We start from the raw sequence: 20319 nt of genomic DNA, 5'->3' as shown, positions 1-20319 counted from the left end.
TTGTTCTTCTTCTTGTTGTTGTTTTTGCACTACAAATAAGACATGTGCAGTGTGCATCAGAATTTGTTTGTATTTTTTTTTCCAAATGATAATCTGGCCCCTCAACAGTCTGAAGGATTGTGGACCGGCCCTCGGCTTAAAAAGTTTGAGGACCCCTGCCCTAAGGTATCCATATCACACGAATTTCTTTGCAAGATTGTTCAGAGAGGGTTTGCCTTTGCTTTCCTCTGAGGGTCAGAGAGCATGACTTTCCCAAGCTCACTCAGTAGGTTTCCATGGCTGAGCAGTGATTTGAACCATAGTCATAGGCCAACGCTTAAAGCATTACACCATGCTGGCTCGCAGAATGTGAATGCAGACATGCAAATCCTTATTATTATTTAGCTTCTGACAGGGCTCCAGATGAGGCCATCGTGTGCTAAAGGTCTGGGGTGGACATTTTCTTCCAGGGGAGATTAAATCTTAATCTTCGTAAACTGAAGTCCCTGGGGAACCAAGCTGACAGCAGCCAGGTTTAGGAGAGGGAGAATGAAGAGGAAAATAAAGGATAAAAAAGAAGTGTGAAAGCCGAATAATGTCTTTGCTGTCTATTGCTGTCTTTCTCATTTTTCTCCTGAGTGCTGGGTGAGTCCCTAAGACCAGGGAAGTAGATTGTATCCTGGTTTGGTCAGACTTCACCTGGAATACTGTGTCCACTTTTGAGCACAATTAAAGAAGGATACTAACAAGCTGGGAGTCAAAATAGTAAAAGATCTGGAAACCACACCTTGTGGGGAGCAGCTTAAGAAGCTGGGTATGTTTTGCTTGGAGAAAAGAAGGTCAAAAGGGGATGGACATGATAGCCATGTTTAAATATTTGAAATGATGTCATTTAGAAGATAGTGCAAGCTTGTTTTTTTCTGCTCCAAGGACTAGTACATGAACCAATGGATTGAAACTAAAGGAAAAGAGATTCCACCTAAATATTAGAAAGAACTTTTAATGGTAAAAGCTGCTCAACCGTGGAATATGCTGCCTTGGAATCTGGTGGAGTTTTCTTTTCTGAAAGTTTTTAAACTCTCAGAACATTGTTTTTCTATTCCTATGTGACAAAATGGGCTGGATGGCCCTGGTGGTCTCTTCACATAAGGAACATTTTTTTCCTAGGGTACTTTGTAAAAAGAATATGAATTCTATTTGCAGAATTTATCATTCAAGAGCTGGGCCATAAGGAAGGCTGAAGATATACGCTTTTGAACTGTAGTGTTGGAGAAAAATCCTGAGAGTGCCTTGGACAGCAAGAAGATCCAACCAGTCCATCCTTCAGGAAATAATGCCCGACTGCTCACTGGAGGGAAGGATATTAGAGGCAAAGATGAAGTACTTTGGCCACATCATAAGAAGATAAGAAAACTTGGAGAAGACAATGATGCTGAGGAAAATGGAAGGAAAAAGGAAGAGGGGCTGACCAAGGGCAAAATGGATGGATGGTATCCTTGAAGTGACTGGTTTGACCATGAAGGAGCTGGGGGTGACCACAGGCAACAGGGAGCTCTGGTGTGAGCTGGTCCATGAGGTCACAAAGAGTCGAAAGCAACTGAACGAATAAACAACAACAATCAGAGGTAAGCTTAAAATGTAGGAACTCATGGCCAAGAGACAGGACAGGAACTGAGGACTGAGCAGGACGAAATATGGTGCCCAGCCCACCATTGGTGGTATGCTAATAACCAATGAATGGCCATGTTATTGAGGAGATGCTGTTCTGTCTCTCCAACCAGTAATGCTCTCACTGCTTAGGGGTTGCTTGTAGATCCCATGGACTTGCCAATATCTCCTCGTTTTACTCCTTTTTGCCCTCCTCAACTGGACTGTGAGCTCAGTCTAATGACTTTTAAATTGGCTGAGACCTTGTCCCTGTACCTCCCTTCGTCTTTCATGAAATGGCTTGAGTTACCTTTCTCCACTTCCCTTATAATAACCTGCCTCAATGATCACATATGGCCTGCAGGAGCAGGGCAATGAATGAATGTGACTGTATGTGACATAGACATAGGCTAGAACTAGAGGGAATAGCTGGAAACTTTGCACGCTTGACCCTTTGAAGTTCATCTCAAAAGCACACAAATGTAATGTGGATTCTGATACATCTGCCAGTAATTCCAACATCCAGCTTCACCCCTATTGAAACCTGTAATGTGTCTTCTTGCTGTTATTGTGTGCCTTCAAATCATTTCTGACTCATGGCAACTCTAAGGTGAATATATCAAAGGGTTTTCTGGGGCTGGGATTGTGTGACTTGCCCAGGGTCACCCAATGGATATTCGGGGCTCACTGGGTATTTGAACCCTGGTCTCCAGAGTCATAGTCTAACACTCAAACCACTACACTGCAGTGTCGTGTATGGGGCCCCTGGTGGCACAGTGTGTTAAAGTGCTGAGCTGCTAAACTTACGGACCAAAAGGTCCCAGGTTCAAATCCCGGGAGTGGAATGAGCGCCTACTGTTAGCCCCAGCTCCTGCCAACCTAGCAGTTCAAAAACATGCAAATGTGAGTAGATCAATAGGTACCGCTCCAGCGGGAAGGTAACGGTGCTCCATGCAGTCATGTCGGCCACATGACCTTGGAGGTGTCTATGGACAACGCTGGCTCTTCGACTTAGAAATGGAGATGAGCACCAACCCACAGAGTCGGTCACGACTGGACTTAACATCAGGGGAAACCTACTGTCGTGTTTCATCATGATGGAATTCATTGGCAAGCCATCTTTCACTTTCCTAGTATTTTCTAAAACTTTAAGGTGAAGCTACAGCTTATCCACACAAATTGGGACTGCTGCAATCTTGTTGCCTTTTGTCTCAAGCAATTTCTCCACCTCCTTGAATATTTCATTATTTTGAAGGGGATTTTAAAAGGAAAAAAGTCCTTGGATATTCATTCTCCATGGGAAGCTTTAATTTGCCCTTTGCAGACCTAAAAGTAAAGTAGGGGGGACCACTTCCCTACATTTTGTCACGCTACTTACATACTTTACAAATACCAATTCTGCATTAGTCAATGGGCACTACAGCGGAGATTTATTTGCAAGGTAGAAACAAATAGGGTAATTTAATACAAGTGCATTGCTCATGCTGGGGGAGAGTGGGGTTTCCCCACTGTTCCATCCATAAAAGGGAGGTGTTCCCAAACCCTTAATCCTCATCCCTTTAGTTTTCCCTAACTACCTGCCACATACCTGTTGTATTACACAGGGGGGTGTATAGCAGCGGGTGGTACAAAAGGGCAAAGCGAATCCAAATTGCTGCTTTTAGGTGAAAGCACATGTTCTGGCAAAGGAGCTAAATGGTAGAGAAGACAGGAAGTGTATCAGAATGCAGTGCCTTGTAATTTACTCCCCAGTAGGTTATGTTTTCTTAAAGCTCTAAGAGCCAGTTCACACTGTTATTAAATAAAAAGTTTTTAAAAGTGTGCTTGTATTGTTGGAGGGGAGAGTTGGAGGGAGGGGAGAGTTACTATGACAACAACCCAACTACAGGTTGCTGATATTTGTTGGCTAAGATATTAGCAAAGCTCGCTTTGGAAATAAAAGGGAGATAGGGGGAAAAAAACTTCCTTTGTAAACCAGAGCAATTTTATCAATTTCTTTCTACAGCACTAAATGTACAATCATGATAGAGCGGTAAGAATCACTAGACTGTGTTACATCATCGATCTCTCTGCTCATTCTGATGTATCACCGTGCTCCCAACATACCAATCTTTTAAACTTGTTTCATTCTAAGATTTGTTAATCCGATCCAAACAATTGAATTGTAGTCAGAAGAAAGCAAAATAAAGTGGAAAGCACCACTAGTTAAGGGCACTGTAACTCGGTTTCTTCCTCACACACATCTGTTTTTGCTGGGATTGGGACCCTCAATGAAATGTCCCATAGAAGTCTAGGAGTTTGGATAAATCCCTATTTCTACTGTCTTTTCATTTCTCATTGACCTAGGCATCAAAGTTTGAATCTGATGCAATTAGTCTTAAAATGTAACATTGTTTTTCAGATTTAGTGCAGAAGCAATGTTCTGGGGTTTTGTTAAATGCTTTCCGATGTGAAAATGTCAGAAAATGCCAGGTAAAGTTGAAGGCAGCAGGAAAAGAAAAAGAAAATTTTTTGGGTTAGCACAATCATTTTTATTTGCCTGTGGTTGTTTGGGGTAATTTTTGAAATACATCATTGACTCAAGGCAACCCTATAAATGAGAGGCCTCCAAGACACCTTGTTATCAATAGTCCCGCTCAGGTCCTGCTCAGGGATGGCCATAGTTAATTCATTGTGGCCAGATCTGACTTCTGCAAGAATTGACACAGTTGGCATATTAGTTATAACTGTGTAAATGCATTCCTTGTCACTCCTGAAACCTGTGTCTTCAGGCTCAAAACTGAATCCAGGGCTACCCCATTCTGCAATTCTACATTTTTAGGAGAACCCTGTCTAAAACACTCTAAATATGCATTCCCAATCTGTCTTTAATTGATCAGGAGCACCTCTATCTTGCCTGGAGCAAACTTCAATTTATCTGACAAGAACAAACCTTGTCAAGAAAACACCATGATATGTTCACTTTAGGTTTTCTGTAAGACAAAACAAACTAGAATTGTAGAGTCATATAATTTGAGTAGACCACAATTACCATTCAGACTGAGCCTATGCTGTATCTAGTCAAGGCACTCCTAACAGATGGCCATCTGGTCCATTTTAAAAACTCAGGTGAGGGACTCTCCACCGGCCTCCAAGATGGCATTGTTGAAGGGCTATTTCCACCAGGTTCTTGTTATTGTTTAGGCAAAACCTATTTTCCTGAAGTTTGAATTCATTGCTCTGTGTCCTAGTGTCTGAGCAATAGCAAACAACCTGGCTCTCTCCTCAATATTTTCAATCCTTTCAAATATTTAAACAGGGCTATCATGTCCTCTCTCAACTTTCTTTTCTCCAAGTTAAAACTACTCAGCTCCCTAAGCCCTTCCTCGTAAGGCGTGGTTTCCAGATCTTTTACCATGTTGCTATTGCGAAAAGCCATCTTGAGTGGGCTGGGGAAATGGTGGAATATACATAAATAAATGAATGAGAAGGGAAAGGAGGAAGAAAAGGAGGCAGAGTTGCAGTATTATGCAACATTGTCATATTTCCAAATGGGCATTCTAGATCGTTTCTGAGTATTTCTGAACCCATATAAATATTTTTGTGTAGCTAAGTTTGTGTAGGTGTGTGAGAGAGATATCAGGCAGCATGAGCAAGCTCATTTGTGAAATAGATGGTTCATTTTAATCAAATCTGAAATGTCACCCTATATCTCTCCATGTGCAATTGGCTTGGTAAAGTTTTAATGAAAAGGTGAGCTGCCTTTTTTCCCTTTTAATATTAATAACTGCCCGGCATGAGGAAAGGTGTTAATTGGGAATGACGGGTATCATGCTGCTGTTGAGTTAGGAAGAGTTGTTGACAATGACTATTCATTTCTCCTAACACACAAATGTCACAAGAATAATTCACGGGGAATATTAGGAAGGGTAAATGAGCTTCAGGGTGGTGCAAAGTGAAAATAAGATCAGCATGCACTCGTCCAAAAATTGCATCTGGGGCTGAAGGGGGAAAATGTAAATAAGACCACAAAGAAAGCTGAATTTCTGTCAAAGGTGGTATGAGGAGAAGAAGAGCTGGTGAAAGAGCTAGTGTCTAACTTTTAATTTAGCTGCACTTCACCCATATGTTTGGGGAAGATGAGCACTGAAGATAACACAAGGGTAGCATAACCCAGGTGTGTGTGTGTGAATGGAGATTTAGGTGGATCTCTCCAACTCCGCATGGACTGAGGGCATCCATTGGCAACCACATATATTTTTGCCATATCCCAGGTCAAATGGTAGCTGGACATCATGTCACTTTATGTTGCCATGTTAAGTAGCACATGGCAAAAATGGATTTGGGAATGGGAAGTATGGGGGCAAGGAGTATGTATGTGTTCATGTATTTGGCAAATGCGTTGGTGCAATGTACAGAGGAAAATGCCCTGAAAATTGTGCCAAAAATTCGAAGAACACAAAAGTGGAATCCATGATCCACAGTAATGTTATTTTATCACTCCTGCATTAGCATTAGGGCTTTTAAAAATTTTGCACAAGGAGGCATTCAACACCTTTTTGTAGGACAAATTTCCAAGGCTTTTCAATGGCTGCCAGATAGTATCAGTTACAGCTCTAACCACTGGACTGCATGACCACTAATTGTCTCAGAAGATCCAGGAGACTTTTACCATGCCATTTCCTAGCAGCTGTCACCCTCCTAGACCTTCATGTAAAGAATGCTGGTAGAACCTTCCACTCCACCAGCATTAAACCACTACAAACTTTTTCTACTCTGTCAGCAGTCACTCTCATTCTAACAGTAAACAATGAATAGATGAATAAATGTCACATATCTATACTTGTGTAAATAGATAAGTGTTATGCAGACAATCTGACAACTTCATGGACTAAGGAATAGAGTCAACAGGCATAATCTTGCTTCCCACTTCATGTGTTAATTACACCTAGAGTTAAAATAATGTTGACAGGAATTGGCATTTGGTTGGTAACATATGTAGGCATAAGTCCAACATATACATTCTATGTCCTTTTGTAGTGATTGGGAGGGGGGATATTCATTACCTCCTCTGCACAATGACAATTTTGCATTGAGAACCTACTTTCTTGCTGCTCAATATGGATATTTAGTGTTTCAAGGAGGCCAGGAACACCCAACACATGTCCAACTATGTTCTTGCAGCTTGAATGTTCTACAATGGCCCCTTCTACACTGCCATATAAGCCAAATTACCAAAATAAATATTCCACATTATCTGCTTTGAACTGGGTTGTATGAGTCTGCACTGCCATATAATCTAGTTCAAAGCAGATAATCTGGATGTTATATAACAGTGTAGATGGCTATGTATGCATGGTGCAGGATCTTGGTCCTTGTCTGTCCACTCAATAACCAAACTAGTGGGACATATAGAAGAGCTATAGGATGAGTCCCATTACTAAAACAACAATGACTGAGAGACCAGAAAGCATATGGGGCTGGGTTGTAGCGTAGTCTTTCTAAATCTTGTACTGTAAGGTTTGCTTTTAAAGCTATTACCAAAGACAGTAATCGTGTTAAATCTGAAAATTTTAATTCAAGCTTCAATGATCACTCACATTCTTTTTCTGGCAATGCAAAATCCCTGCTATGGTACGAAGCAAAGGAGGGACATGGAAATAAGTACATTACTATGTAGGTCAACTATTAATTGGTTTCAAAGGGCTTTATTCCAACGGGGCAACAAGAGTGGAAGAACGAGGAATCAGCCTTATCAAGCTCAATAAGACATTGGCAGTATAAATGGGGACATGCACAGTTTGCTTTGTTGTTCCATGAGAGGGGATGAATAAGCAGGCCCATTAACATGAGTGGAGATGTGTTCTGGCCTTATTTGACTCGTTCAGCCCCCTTTTTTAAAAAAAAATACATCTCCACAGACACAGGTGAGCTATAAAGTGGCCATAAAGAATCGAAAGTGATGGGAAGCTGAGCTGTTCACAATAGGCTCTTAACTGCAGTTTTCTCTTTTTATGTACCTGGACATTAAGCATCTGCCTTTCTGTCATTAGTCTTGTAAGTAACAATCAAGGAAATTCACAGACCATGACGACTGCTTCCAGGTCTGAGCCAAAGAGATTTGACCATCGCTGTCTTACACTCTAAAACAAGGATGATTGGTGGCTCCAGAGTCCATGGGTCAGAGAATCCGCTCGAGATTTAAATCTAGCGGGTGCCTAAGGTGCTGAATCTTGCCTCCAAAATAGGCTCTGCACTTTTAACAGCATAATTCCTCTAAAACTTAGACTCAAACCAATAAAAGAAAGGGGGGGGGAGCAAATTTGGTGGCAGCCCTGGAAGATGGAAATAAAATATATGAGAAAGGTATTTTGTTCTTTTGTTATATGCCATCTGATCATATAACAACCTTATGCCATCCGGTCATTATGGCAACCTTATGACCTCCGAGACTCTTGGTTATGAACTGCCCTGTTCAGGTCCTGCAAAGGCAGAGCCATGGCTTTCTTGATTGAGTCTATCAACCTGTAATGCAGTCTCTATGTTTTTCTATTGCTTTCCACTTTATTTCCTCAAGGAGTCATGTCTTGTCACTATAGGTTCAACTCTTAGTCATTGATGCTTCTAGGGAGAATTTGATTTGCTCAATGAACCATTTATTTGCCTCTAAAAATGTTCATAGTATGAACAGATCTTTATTTCAACCTCACATTACAAATGAATTGCCTTTCTACCAGTTTTTTCACTGTTTATCTTTCACAACCATACATATAAATGGGAAATATGATATCATGGATGATCCTATCATTTTATTGAAGACAGGAAGGTCGAAGCTAAGAGAGAGGTAATTCTGCAAAGTAATCTAATGAATTCTGCACCAGTGGTGACACTTCAACTATAGACTTACAGATTTTCAGTTCATATAGTGAAAACCTAAGCACACATACAGTACCTTGGCACGGGTCCATTGAACTCAATTGGCCTTAAAATGGAAGGAGATCTAGCAGGTTTTCATTGTGCACCATAACATCTCTAAATCAATGGATGATCACACTAAAAGGATTTAATGGGTTGTGTGGGCAAAGAAAGCTAAGGGTAGGAACAGCAAACAAAAAGAAGGGAAGCAAGAACAAAGATGTTATCATGCATGATTAGTAAACTTGTGCGATCAATAAAAAAATGTTTCGAAACTAATCGCGAAATTAGGGGGTGGGGTGGGAAATTGTTTCTAAAGTATTTCTAAAATTGGACGGGGCCTGTATCGTAACTACAATGAGTTAACTACTTCTTCAATACTTTTCATTAATTGTCCTAGTGGGGAAACTTCATAGACTCTTTTCTCCCTCATTGTTAGAGCTATTGGCATGAAACATTTGCCACTGTTAGCCCATCATATTTGAGACGGTTGTACTCATTCACAAAATTTTGGGGAATTTTCAACATTTTTAAAACAATATTTTTAATTTAAAAAAAACTACAAGAGCTATCACTTTGAATTTTTTATACAATGACACAAGATAGCAGGGAATCACCCCTCTCCCCCAAGTTTCAGAAAGATTCATACATCTGATTTTTGAAATTTCAAAGTGCTTTTTAAAGCCACAACAGCTATCTCTATATGACACCCAACACAACATATTAACCTATAGAATTTAGGATTTTCCTCCCAGTACAACACAGATCTTACTAGTATTAAAATATCAGTTAGTCCTCTTTGCAGATTCAATAATGTCTTCCCTATCCTCAATGGGGCTTTTTGATGCTGAACAGAATTCTGGGAAATGTAGTTTAGGGCAGGGCCTTTTGAAGTCTCAGCCATAGAACTCACCTTCCTAAACTACATTTCTCAGAATTCTGTGCTCTCTCAGTCTCTTTCTCAGTTCACTCAGCTCATCCCACCCAACTGCTGGTGAGAGGCAGCCTGTCTTTTCTTAATTTCTTAATTTAACTTTAAATGCATGCCCTTTGTTTAATCTCTGTTTTGTGTATTTTATAGAGATACGTTTTGGTGTGTACCTTTTATAGAGGTATGTTTTAATATGTGTATTTGCACTATTTTTGCAGTGCTTATGTGTTTTAATTGTTCTGTAACCTGCCTCAAGCCATGGAGAGAGGCAGATAAGATAATAATAATAATAATAATAATAATAATAATAATAATAATAATAATAATAATCATTGTTATTAAAGAGGAATGGGCCTCTTTGACTTCACCTCACTCGCGCTGAAAATGAAACTGACTTTGAGAAGCTTCCGAGTATTACAGAATTTTAACTAAAATATTAGAGAAGTGTTTCAATTCTGAAGTTTCTGCGTGGATGCCCTTCTGTGTTTCTTAATATCTGTTCGCATATACAAATCTTATGAATTAGATACGACAAATGATCTTAATATGAACTTTTGCACACCACTAATGATTAGTTTTACTATTAATGTTCTGACTTTCTCTCAAAACTGAGGCTCAAAGAAAAAAGGGGAAGTATCAGAATGCTTTATTCAAACAAAGGACATTTAGAAGCACCAGCAGAATGCAATATAATGCAAATATTTGGTAAAGTGAACATCTTCCCTCTGCCAAATCTCAGCAGATGAGTGAAAAAACAAAAACAAAATAAATTCTGAACAAGGCTGCATAGCAGTTATTAATTTTCCAGGATCCACTTTATGTTAATATTTTTCTGTCTTTTTTTAAAAAAATCATGGGATTGTCTGTACCAAGGTTTCTTGGAGTGTATGTATGTATATATGTGTGTGTGTGTGTGTGTGTGTGTGTGTGTGTGTGTGTGTATATATATATATATATATATATCACTGCTTAATTTCATTGTAATCAGGATTGCATAGCCCATTTACTTTACAATGGCCTGCCATTCTCCTTTCTTCAGTACGATTTTTTAAGCGGGTAATGTACAAATGCATTTCCCTTTCTGATTCACTAAGAAATTGATTTATTGGGGAGATAATTAATTATTACCTCTCAAACTGTCTTTAATTGTTGCTATTTAACATTGCCCGGAGCATTTAAAGCAGTCAAGTATGATGCCTTTGTGGAGAGATGGAACCATTGCGTAGATGCAGCTCAAGCCTTAGTTTTGTATCCTTTTTTCCTTTGAAGATTTTTGTGTGTGATACTTTTTAAAGAAAAAGACCAAGATTCTAGATGAGCTACTTAACTGTCTGGGAAGTATATTTATTTAACTAAGCGTGTCTCCTAACCCAACCTTATCAACCTAGTTTAACCAGGCAGCAGCTGCTGCAAGCAATGACAATCTGTTGTTATGTTGTTCTGGATGTAGCAAACTGAGATTTCCAGCCCCCTTTTGTGAGCAATCTCTGATGGAACAGTCAGATTGCCTACTGACAGAAAAACAAATCTCATCATCTGCCTTGGCAGTTGCCTGGTAAGTCAAGACTGGGAGATTATTTATTTAGACTCAGGTGGGCGATGAAACCTTGATGCCATTTGAGGTACCAATCTCCACTGTGTGGAACTAGATGTCCCATGGTGTCCCATAGTCCCATGGGGCTCAATAATTCCAGAAAGTTACAAGTGCTGATGGGAGGGAAGAAGTTGAGATGCTTGAGGTGATGAGGTTCAGAATTTGTGAGCTGTAGTGCTACCAAGAACTCATCTTAAACAGAATCAGACCAATTCTGTCACAGTTCCATTAGTGCACATTACTCATTTCAATTTAACACGTGGTGAGAGCGTTTTGCTAAAACCATGGTGGCAGTTTGTAGCTGCTGTAACAGAATCAATGAGCTGACCAGAATGAGACATCCAACATGACAAGTTGCTTCTTCCTCTTGCAAATTCCATGTGACATCAACCTGATCTCTAGGCTTTCATAAACCCAAACTGCTAGCAGGAAAGTGTATGTTCCTCAGTTTTGTACCTTGGAAGGCTGTTCTTGTAAATATTCAAAACCATTTATTGCATTGGGAAGGAGAAATAAGCTCTGTGCCTTGAAAGTTTTATAGTTGCAGTTTAGAATGGGAGTCAGATGGGCTATTTTGTTTATTGACCAATGGATTTGATTAGACAGATGTTGTGGTTCATTAACCTTATGACTGGCTTGGGCTTTCTGCCTTAGAAAGGATATAAACATGCTGGTCAATCAAACATCAAGCAGCTTTCCTTGTCTTTTATGTAGCAGCAGGGTGCCTTTAATGGATGGCTTTCAAATTCAGCAACTGACAGCCTTCTCCTCATATATATTTCATATTCCAATTTTTATATTTTTATATATTGTAAATACAGTAGAGTCTCACTTATCCAAGCTAAACGGGCCAGCAGAAGCTTGGATAAGTGAATATCTTGGATAATAAGGAGGGATCAAGGAAAAGCCTATTAAACATCAAATTAGGTTATGATTTTACAAATTAAGCACCAAAACAAATTTGACAGGAAAAGCAGTTCAATACGCAGTAATGTTATGTTGTAATTACTGTATTTATGAATTTAGCACCAAAATATATTGAAAACTTTAACTACAAAAATTGCTTGGATAATCCAGGAACTTGGATAAGTGAGGCTTGGATAAGTGAGACTCTACTGTAGTTACATTTGCCTTATTTTGGGCACTACATTCAATAGTGCTTTCATGGAGGAAATAGTCAAAGTCCCTTTAAGAAATCTAATGAGTGCATTCATGTGTAAAGGAAATTTTGATAGACAATTGCTCATTAAGATCAGACATTTTTGGTGGTTCATTCCAACCAGTTGTCAACAAAAGAACTAAAGAAACAATCTTGCCCTCTTAATGTTCGGTTCTTCTAAGTGTCTCATATAAAAATGGGCTATGACGCTGGGGACCAGGGTTATATTCCTCTCTCAGCCATAGAGAACACTTGACCTTGGGCATGTCATATAATCTCAGCCCCAGAAAGCTCTGTGATTGTATCACCTTAAGATCGCCATACATTGTAAATGACTTGAAAGCACACATCATCAACAAGAAAGTCTTTTAATGACTGTGGTGGATGTAGATAGTCAACACCTTCATCTGCAATGACTGCTTTATTCTTTCTTTGCCAAGCTGGGGTCAAAGTGCCCAATGCATGACCATTTAATGTCCGGGGAGGAAAGGTTTGGGAAAATGGCATCAACCAACCACCACAAGCTGCTAACAAGCATCTGCTTCATAATTGCCCCATCTCCTCTCTTGGTCTTTAAATGGTAATAATATCCCAGCATGCACAAATAAAGAGCGTAGAGAGGGAAAGACATGCAATTATACCTGATATTTATTTATTTATTTATTTATTTATTTACAGTATTTATATTCCGCCCTTCTCACCCCGAAGGGGACTCAGGGTGGATTACAATGAACACATATATGGCAAACATTCAATGTCAACAGACAAACAACATATATAGAAAGACACAGAGACATTTTTGATATTTTTTTCCAGCTTCACGATTCCGGCCACAGGGGGAGCTGTTGCTTCACTGTCCACTAGTGGCTGTACTTCCTCATTCCATTCCTCGTGTTTTGCTGGCAGTTTTATGATGTTGTAAATTAGTTAAATTAGCCTCCAGCATAAAGCGTGCCTAAATTTCCCTAATTGACAGGTGCAACTGTCTTTCGGGGCTGCATAGGTCAACAGCAAGCCGGGCTATTTAATGGTCGGGAGGTTAACCCGACCCGGGCTTCGAACTCATGACCTCTCGGTCAGTAGTGATTTATTGCAGCTGGTTACTAACCAGCTGCGCCACAGCCCGGCCCTTTACATTTCACTTGTATTATCCATAAACATAGCTAATTAAAGTATCCTGTGGCAGTGAATTCCATGGTTTAGTTACATTCCCAATATGCACAATTGTCCTGTCAGCTATTTGCATATCAAACTTGTATTTTGAGCACTGCAAGAGATTAGAAACCAGAAATATGTGTTTATACCTGTAAAATCTGAATTTGCTAGCAACTCTAAGAGAAGAAGTGTCTTTGGGGTTAATCTGCATTCATATACCAATTCAACAGGTAATGTATGATCTGACTACTTATTGCATAATGCTTTCTAGTTTCCTTTCCTCTTGTTCAGTGTGTTAACAACCTTGAATCTGCCAAAGAAAGAGAGAATGTCATACATCCAATAAGCAGCAAAATTCCCATAATACCACTTTATATGAGAAGTCAGAATCTACATACCTCCCAGACAGATTAAACGTTAAGCTTTTAGCAGAGGCTTGCAGTTCTGCACTAATATTTAAGACAGGTATGGTGATAAATAGCATTATGAATACACAGAAATCTCATGGTTAGTTGGGAACAGCTGTCGGGAGAGATAGATTGAGTAATAACTCTGTTCTGGAAATAACAGTTGGAAATAAATGGTGATTTATTAACTCCAATGAACGTATACTGTTTAGCAAAGCCAGAAAATGGAGAGAAATAATGTATGGAAAAAGGCAGGCCCCTAAACAGAGGTTTATTGTATTAATAAAATAAAATAAAATAACAACGTAAAAAAACCCCTAAAACTACGTCCCTGACAGCAATGCAAAACACAAATGTAGGGGTTACTGATGCAATGTAATATGTGTGAATAGAATATCAAATTGTGCAATTAGAAAGAAAACAGCATCCTAACAAGAACTGAATGAGAGGTAATGTGATATTGTGGTTTGAGTGTTAGATTAGGACTCATAGTTCGAATCAAGGCACTGGCTGCTGTGAGTTTAGCTTTGAATATGTTTTTCATAAGTTTTTATGAATTTTAACTGTGAATCTTTTAATACCATTGATATTTAATTCTGTTTTAATGTTTGTAGATTTGTAGATTTAAAGTTGTATTGAAGTGCTTTTAATGTAAGCTGCTTTGAATCTCCTTTGTGGAGTCAAAAAGTGGTGTATAAATAAATGTAAACATAAACACAATAACAATAATAACAATAACAATCATGTGAATCCACTGGAAAGACTTTGGAGAGTCAAACTGTTTCAGCTTCAGAGGAAGGCAAAGGCTAACTTCCTGTGAATAAACCTTGCCAAGAAGATACCATGATATGTTCATAGAATCATAGAATCATAGAATAGTAGAGTTGGAGGAGACCTCATGGGCCATCCAGTCCAACCCCCTGCCAAGTAGCAGGAAATCACGTTCAAAGCACCCCCGACAGATGGCCATCCAGCCTCTGCTTAAAAGCCTCCAAAGAAGGAGCCTTCACCACAGTCTGGGGCAGAGAGTTCCACTGCCGAACAGCCCTCACAGTGAGGAAGTTCTTCCTAATGTTCAGGTGGAATCTCCTTTCCTGTAGTTTGAAGCCATTGTTCCGTGTCCTAGTCTGCAGGGCAGCAGAAAACAAGCTTGCTCCCTCCTCCCTATGACTTCCCTTCACGTATTTGTACATGGCTATCATGTCTCCTCTCAGCCTTCTCTTCTGAAGGCTAAACATGCCCAGTTCTTTAAGCTGCTCCTCATAGGGCTTGTTCTCCAGACCTTTGATCATTTTAGTTGCCCTCCTCTGGACGCTTTCCAGCTTGTCAACATCTCTCGTCAATTGTGGTGCCCAGAATTGGACATGTTCTCTAGCATCATCTAAGTTAGACATTATCTGAAGTCACACAATAACAATAACAACAACTATAAGGATTTATAACATAGGGCTAAATTTAAATGTACAGTGGAGTCTCACTTATCCAAGCTAAACGGGCCGGCAGAAGCTTGTATAAGCGAATATCTTGGATAATAAGGAGGGATTAAGGAAAAGCCTATTAAACATCCAATTAGGTTATGATTTTACAAATTAAGCACCAAAACATCATGTTATACCACAAATTTGACAGAAAAAGCAGTTCAATACGCAGGAATGGTATGTTGTAATTACTGTATTTACGAATTTAGCACCAAAATATCATGATATATTGAAAACATTGACTACAAAAATGGCTTGGATTATCCAGAAACTTGGATAAGCGAGGCTTGGATAAGTGAGACTCTACTGTAATACTATATAACATAATTTTTGTTCTTGGGTTATAAATGTCATTTTCTGATTGGTTCTATCATAAAAACATGGGAAAAATTATTAAACTGCAAAACTTTGTTTTTTTCAGGACATCGAGAAGCACATTTTTCTATAGTTGTATATATAATATCAGTCTCAACAAATTCAACATAGTTTGCGACAGCCACAAAAACAAAGTTTCTGGAGTATAACAGCTACTTTCAAAGTAAGGACTGCAAAATTAAATAAGAATAATATTTTCAAACCATGAAGGATGCTTCCTTAAACCCACTACTGAAACCCAGACTACCTTGAAGGCAAGAAAGGAAAGGGCCACAGGAAGGATGCTTCCTTAACCCTGTTGATCAAACCCAGACTCCTTTGAAAGGAAGAAAGGAAAGGATCCCAGAAATGGAAAGAGAGCCTTGTAAGTAACCCATTGCCACCAATTGGCCGGATCTTTCCAGATCTTTCGGCTTCCTCGCTGTAAACAGATATTTCCATTAAACGATTTTGTGAGGCTCACAAAAATGGATGTGGTTGCCCAATGAAATTTGGATACTAAAAACGATTGCCTTCCAGCTGAATTACACAAGCCTACTAAATGTGGATCAACCATGTGATGTGGCAGCTAACCAAGTTAATACTAGGCTGTATCACTAGACACTGTAATCAATAAGATTACAGTGTCTAGATCAAGGGAAATAATAGCACCACTCTATTCTGCTTTGGCCAGATCTCATCTGGAATACTGTGTCCAATTCTGGACTCCACAATATTCAAGAAGAATGTTGACAAATTGAATTGTGTCCAGAGAAGAGTGACCAAATAATATTAGGCCTGGAAACTAGCAACAATGTGCCATGGGTGTCAATAACCCAATGTCTTTGAGTAATGCACAATACACAGTGTAAAATAATTATAGTGTTTCCCAAACTCTGGTCTTCCAGGTGTTTTGAACTTCATTTCCCAGGATCAGTGATCATTGGACAAAGCAGCTGAAGTTAAAAACACTTGGAGGACTAGTGTTTGGGAATCACTAGCAAAGGATGTATAATTGAAATGAGTGAATGAAATTAGTGGATATATCACTGTGGTTTGAAAAGGAAGCACGTCTGTACTAGAGGGATGTTAGAAGAGAACAGGCAGTCTTTGACAGTAACATTCTTGCCCTGAGTAGGAGATGGACTAGATGATGGCTGAGGACATTTTGTGCTTTAAAGCTACTTCATTCTGTGACAACCCGTCCATATCAATGCAGACATTTTGTTCTGATGCCACATTTGATCGGTCCTTCTGTTGCAGAACAGCATGCCTGTTGACAAAAGAGTAGCCAAGGTGTGATGCAAATCTGTCCAGAGTAACCCACTTGTCATGTCAGTCATTATGACTTTGGAATACACTAACACACAGCGCATGGACAGCTCTGTTTGAGGTTAATGAGCTATTTGTTCTGCATTGTAAAACTGTTAAGAAATGTTCTCTTGTTTCTAATGAGCTGTGGAGAGGAATCAGAGGTTGACCTTTGGTTTTCTGTCCCCCCCACCCAAGTACAGTTGTTTTCTTTTCTCTCTTTCATGAATAGTGGGATGCCAGTGACATTGTGGATACACGTGAGGGAACTGCAAGATGTCACACACATGGTACCAAGTGCGGGCATTATGCAGAAATATGCTCTTTTGGAACATGTCATAAATAGTTTTGATTAAATAAGAAAAAAAAAATTCAGTGAGTTGTCTCACTAGACAGCTGTTTTGATAATTTTCTTTCTCTTCACACCCAACTACTTTTTTTTGAATATGAATCATTCCCTTGAAACCTACAAAATTTGCAATGGACATACAGCACAAAAGCAGTTTCTGTGGGTTGATTCCAATGTCTGGAAAAGGATGGAGTTTGAAAAAATTGTTTTTGAAGACACAAAGTAGAAGAGTCCTTCAGTTAACAATGATAGTGGCTATGGTGGTTGGGAGGATTTTGAGAGCTTATCACAAGACTGGAAGTTAAGGCAGTTCACAAATTAAAACAATTACAATAGTATTAAAGATATACAAAAGCTCAACATTAAAATAGATTTAAACTGTTAACAATATAAAGGCAATTTAAAACAAACACTTAGAAGGGTGAAAAACAATTCAAAACAGTCCAAATTAAAACAATGCAACTTCTTAAAAGAACTTTCCTTAAAAATCTTCAGTTTGACAAACCTTTTGTGTTAGTGTAAGAAGGTCTTTACCTACATTGCAAGGGAGCAATGTACTCCCTTTCCCACTTCAGCACAGCAGCAATCACCATTACTTGGTTTTAATATCTCTATTCAAATTCCCTGGAAAGAAAGAGGAAGAAGACAAGATAGAAGTGGAGAAGATGGAGATGGAGAAGGAGGAGACTGAGATGAAGAAAGAGGAGGAGTAGGAAAGAGATGAAGGAGAAGGGAATCATAGAATAGTAGAGTTGGAAGAGACCTCATGGGCCATCCAGTCCAACCCCCTGCCAAGAAGCAGGAAATCGCATTCAAAGCACCCCCGACAGATGGCCATCCAGCCTCTGTTTAAAAGCTTCCAAAGAAGGAGCCTCCACCACAGTCTGGGGCAGAGAGTTCCACTGCTGAACGGCTCTCACAGTGAGGAAGTTCTTCCTGATGTTCAGGTGGAATCTCCTTTCCTGAAGTTTGAAGCCGTTGTTCCGCGTCCTAGTCTTCAGGGCAGCAGAAAACAAGCTTGCTCCTTCCTCCCTATGACTTCCCCTCACATATTTGTACATGGCTATCATGTCTCCTCTTCTCTTCTGCAGCTAAACATGCCCAGCTCTTTAAGCTGCTCCTCATAGGGCTTGTTCTCCAGACCCTTAATCATTTTAGTCGCCCTCCTCTGGACACTTTCCAGCTTGTCAACATCTCCCTTCAACTGCGGTGCCCAGAATTGGACACAGTATTCCAGGTGTGGTCTGACCAAGGCAGAATAGAGGGGGAGCAGGACTTCCCTGGATCTAGACGCTATACCCCTATTGATGCAGGCCAGAATCCCATTGGCTTTCTTAGCAGCCACATCACATTGCTGGCTCATGTTTAACTTGTCCACGAGGACTCCAAGGTCTTTTTCACATGTACTGCTGTCTAGCCAGACGTCCCCCATTCTGTATCTTTGCATTCCATTTTTTCTGCCTAAGTGGAATATCTTGCATTTGTCCCTGTTGAACTTCATTTTGTTAGTTTCGGAGAAGTAAGTGCAAGTGGAGATGGAAGAGGAAGAGGAGGAGAGAGGAGAAGAATGAAACCAAATCAGCCTCTACTTTTGGTGACCCCTAAAAAAGGGACCCAAGCAGCTTACAGATTAAAATGCAATATAGCTTAAACAGAAAAAAGATCAGCATTAAATTGGAATTAAACTGCCAGCAACATTTCAAAGCCATTCCAAGCAGACTGTAAACTTATTAAAATTAGTTGAAAAGAGTATGGTAATACAATGAAAATGAAAACAAGAGTGAGTAATTGTTTGATTGTTAGACACTAGATAGTGGGAGACCAGGATTTAAATCCCCATTTGGCCATGGAACCCCACTGGGTGACTGGTAAGTCATGATCCCTCAATCTCAGAGGATGGCGAGGACAATCCCTCTTGAAACAAATTCTGCAAAGAAATCCAGTGTTTGGCCATGGTACCTTTTTGTTGTGGATCTGGTACAACCACAGCCATTCTCAACCCAGATAATGAATCCATCACTTTCCTTCACATTACTGGTTTTAAACTCACACAATTTATCCATACAATTAGTTTTCTACCAAATACATAATTTCCAAGTTTGCTTCACTTCAAGGTGCAGGTTTGGGTGCATAGGTCTGAGACTAGGCTAAGAAAGGCTGCCTCCCAAACATGACACTGGAATATGAGATCCTCTAAGGAAGCTCTGCTCTATGACTTGTCATCCCTGTCAAAAATGTAAGTTTTGGGGGTAGGAAGCTAGTTTTATGTGCCAAAACTGTGCATTTTTCTGCATAGACTAAATTACAAACCACAAATAGTCCTCCAAAACTGCAGATTTCAATTACTACCTTGCAACAAAGAGGGGGAAATGAGGTGAAATGGTTCAATCTTCCCTGCCAGAACAAAATTTACATAGATTGACACCCCTGCTATGTCCTGTCCTCCCTATGTTTGCTTCAACAACCAATTCCTGTATCCCCTGTAATGCCAATCATTGTCAGCCATGCTGGTGTTGAAAGTCAGTATGGCTTATTTTCCCCCTTGGGGCTTACCCTCTGGCCTGCAGGCAAGTCTTTTAAAAATTGCTTCCCTCTGACTGATCCCATTATTATCACAGATACAATTCCCAACTCAACTGCCCAGATCAGAAATCAATCTGTCAGTGCTCAAGAGCGGCAGACTACATAGGCTGGCTTCCTGTCGCTTTCCTACAGCTCTCGTGCTTATGACATGGAGCTTGGGTTTTCCTGAGGATTGTTTCCCTTGGTTTCAGACTGTTTGATCAGGCCTGTCACATTGCACATAAATCTGGGGCCATACCATGAGTGAATCTGAGGCGGATGTCAATGAGAATCCAGTATTATTTTCTCTTCTTGATCCAAACAATTGATATTTCCCAGTTGCTTTCATGATGGCAGCATGGGAAGGGGGTCTCTAGAAACCTTACTTAAAATAATATTGTCAGGTTTTGCTACTTGATGGCCTAGTTGCAAGGGAGGCTTTTCTACCATCCATCAAGTCTGGCTTCAAATTCAAATCCATTTGGATTTATTTGAAGTT

This window comes from Anolis carolinensis, chromosome 5 (genome assembly GCF_035594765.1).
Source record: "Anolis carolinensis isolate JA03-04 chromosome 5, rAnoCar3.1.pri, whole genome shotgun sequence".
Classification (NCBI taxonomy): domain Eukaryota; kingdom Metazoa; phylum Chordata; class Lepidosauria; order Squamata; family Dactyloidae; genus Anolis; species Anolis carolinensis.
The sequence above is the reverse complement of the archived record's forward strand: the minus strand, read 5'-3'. Positions refer to the sequence as shown.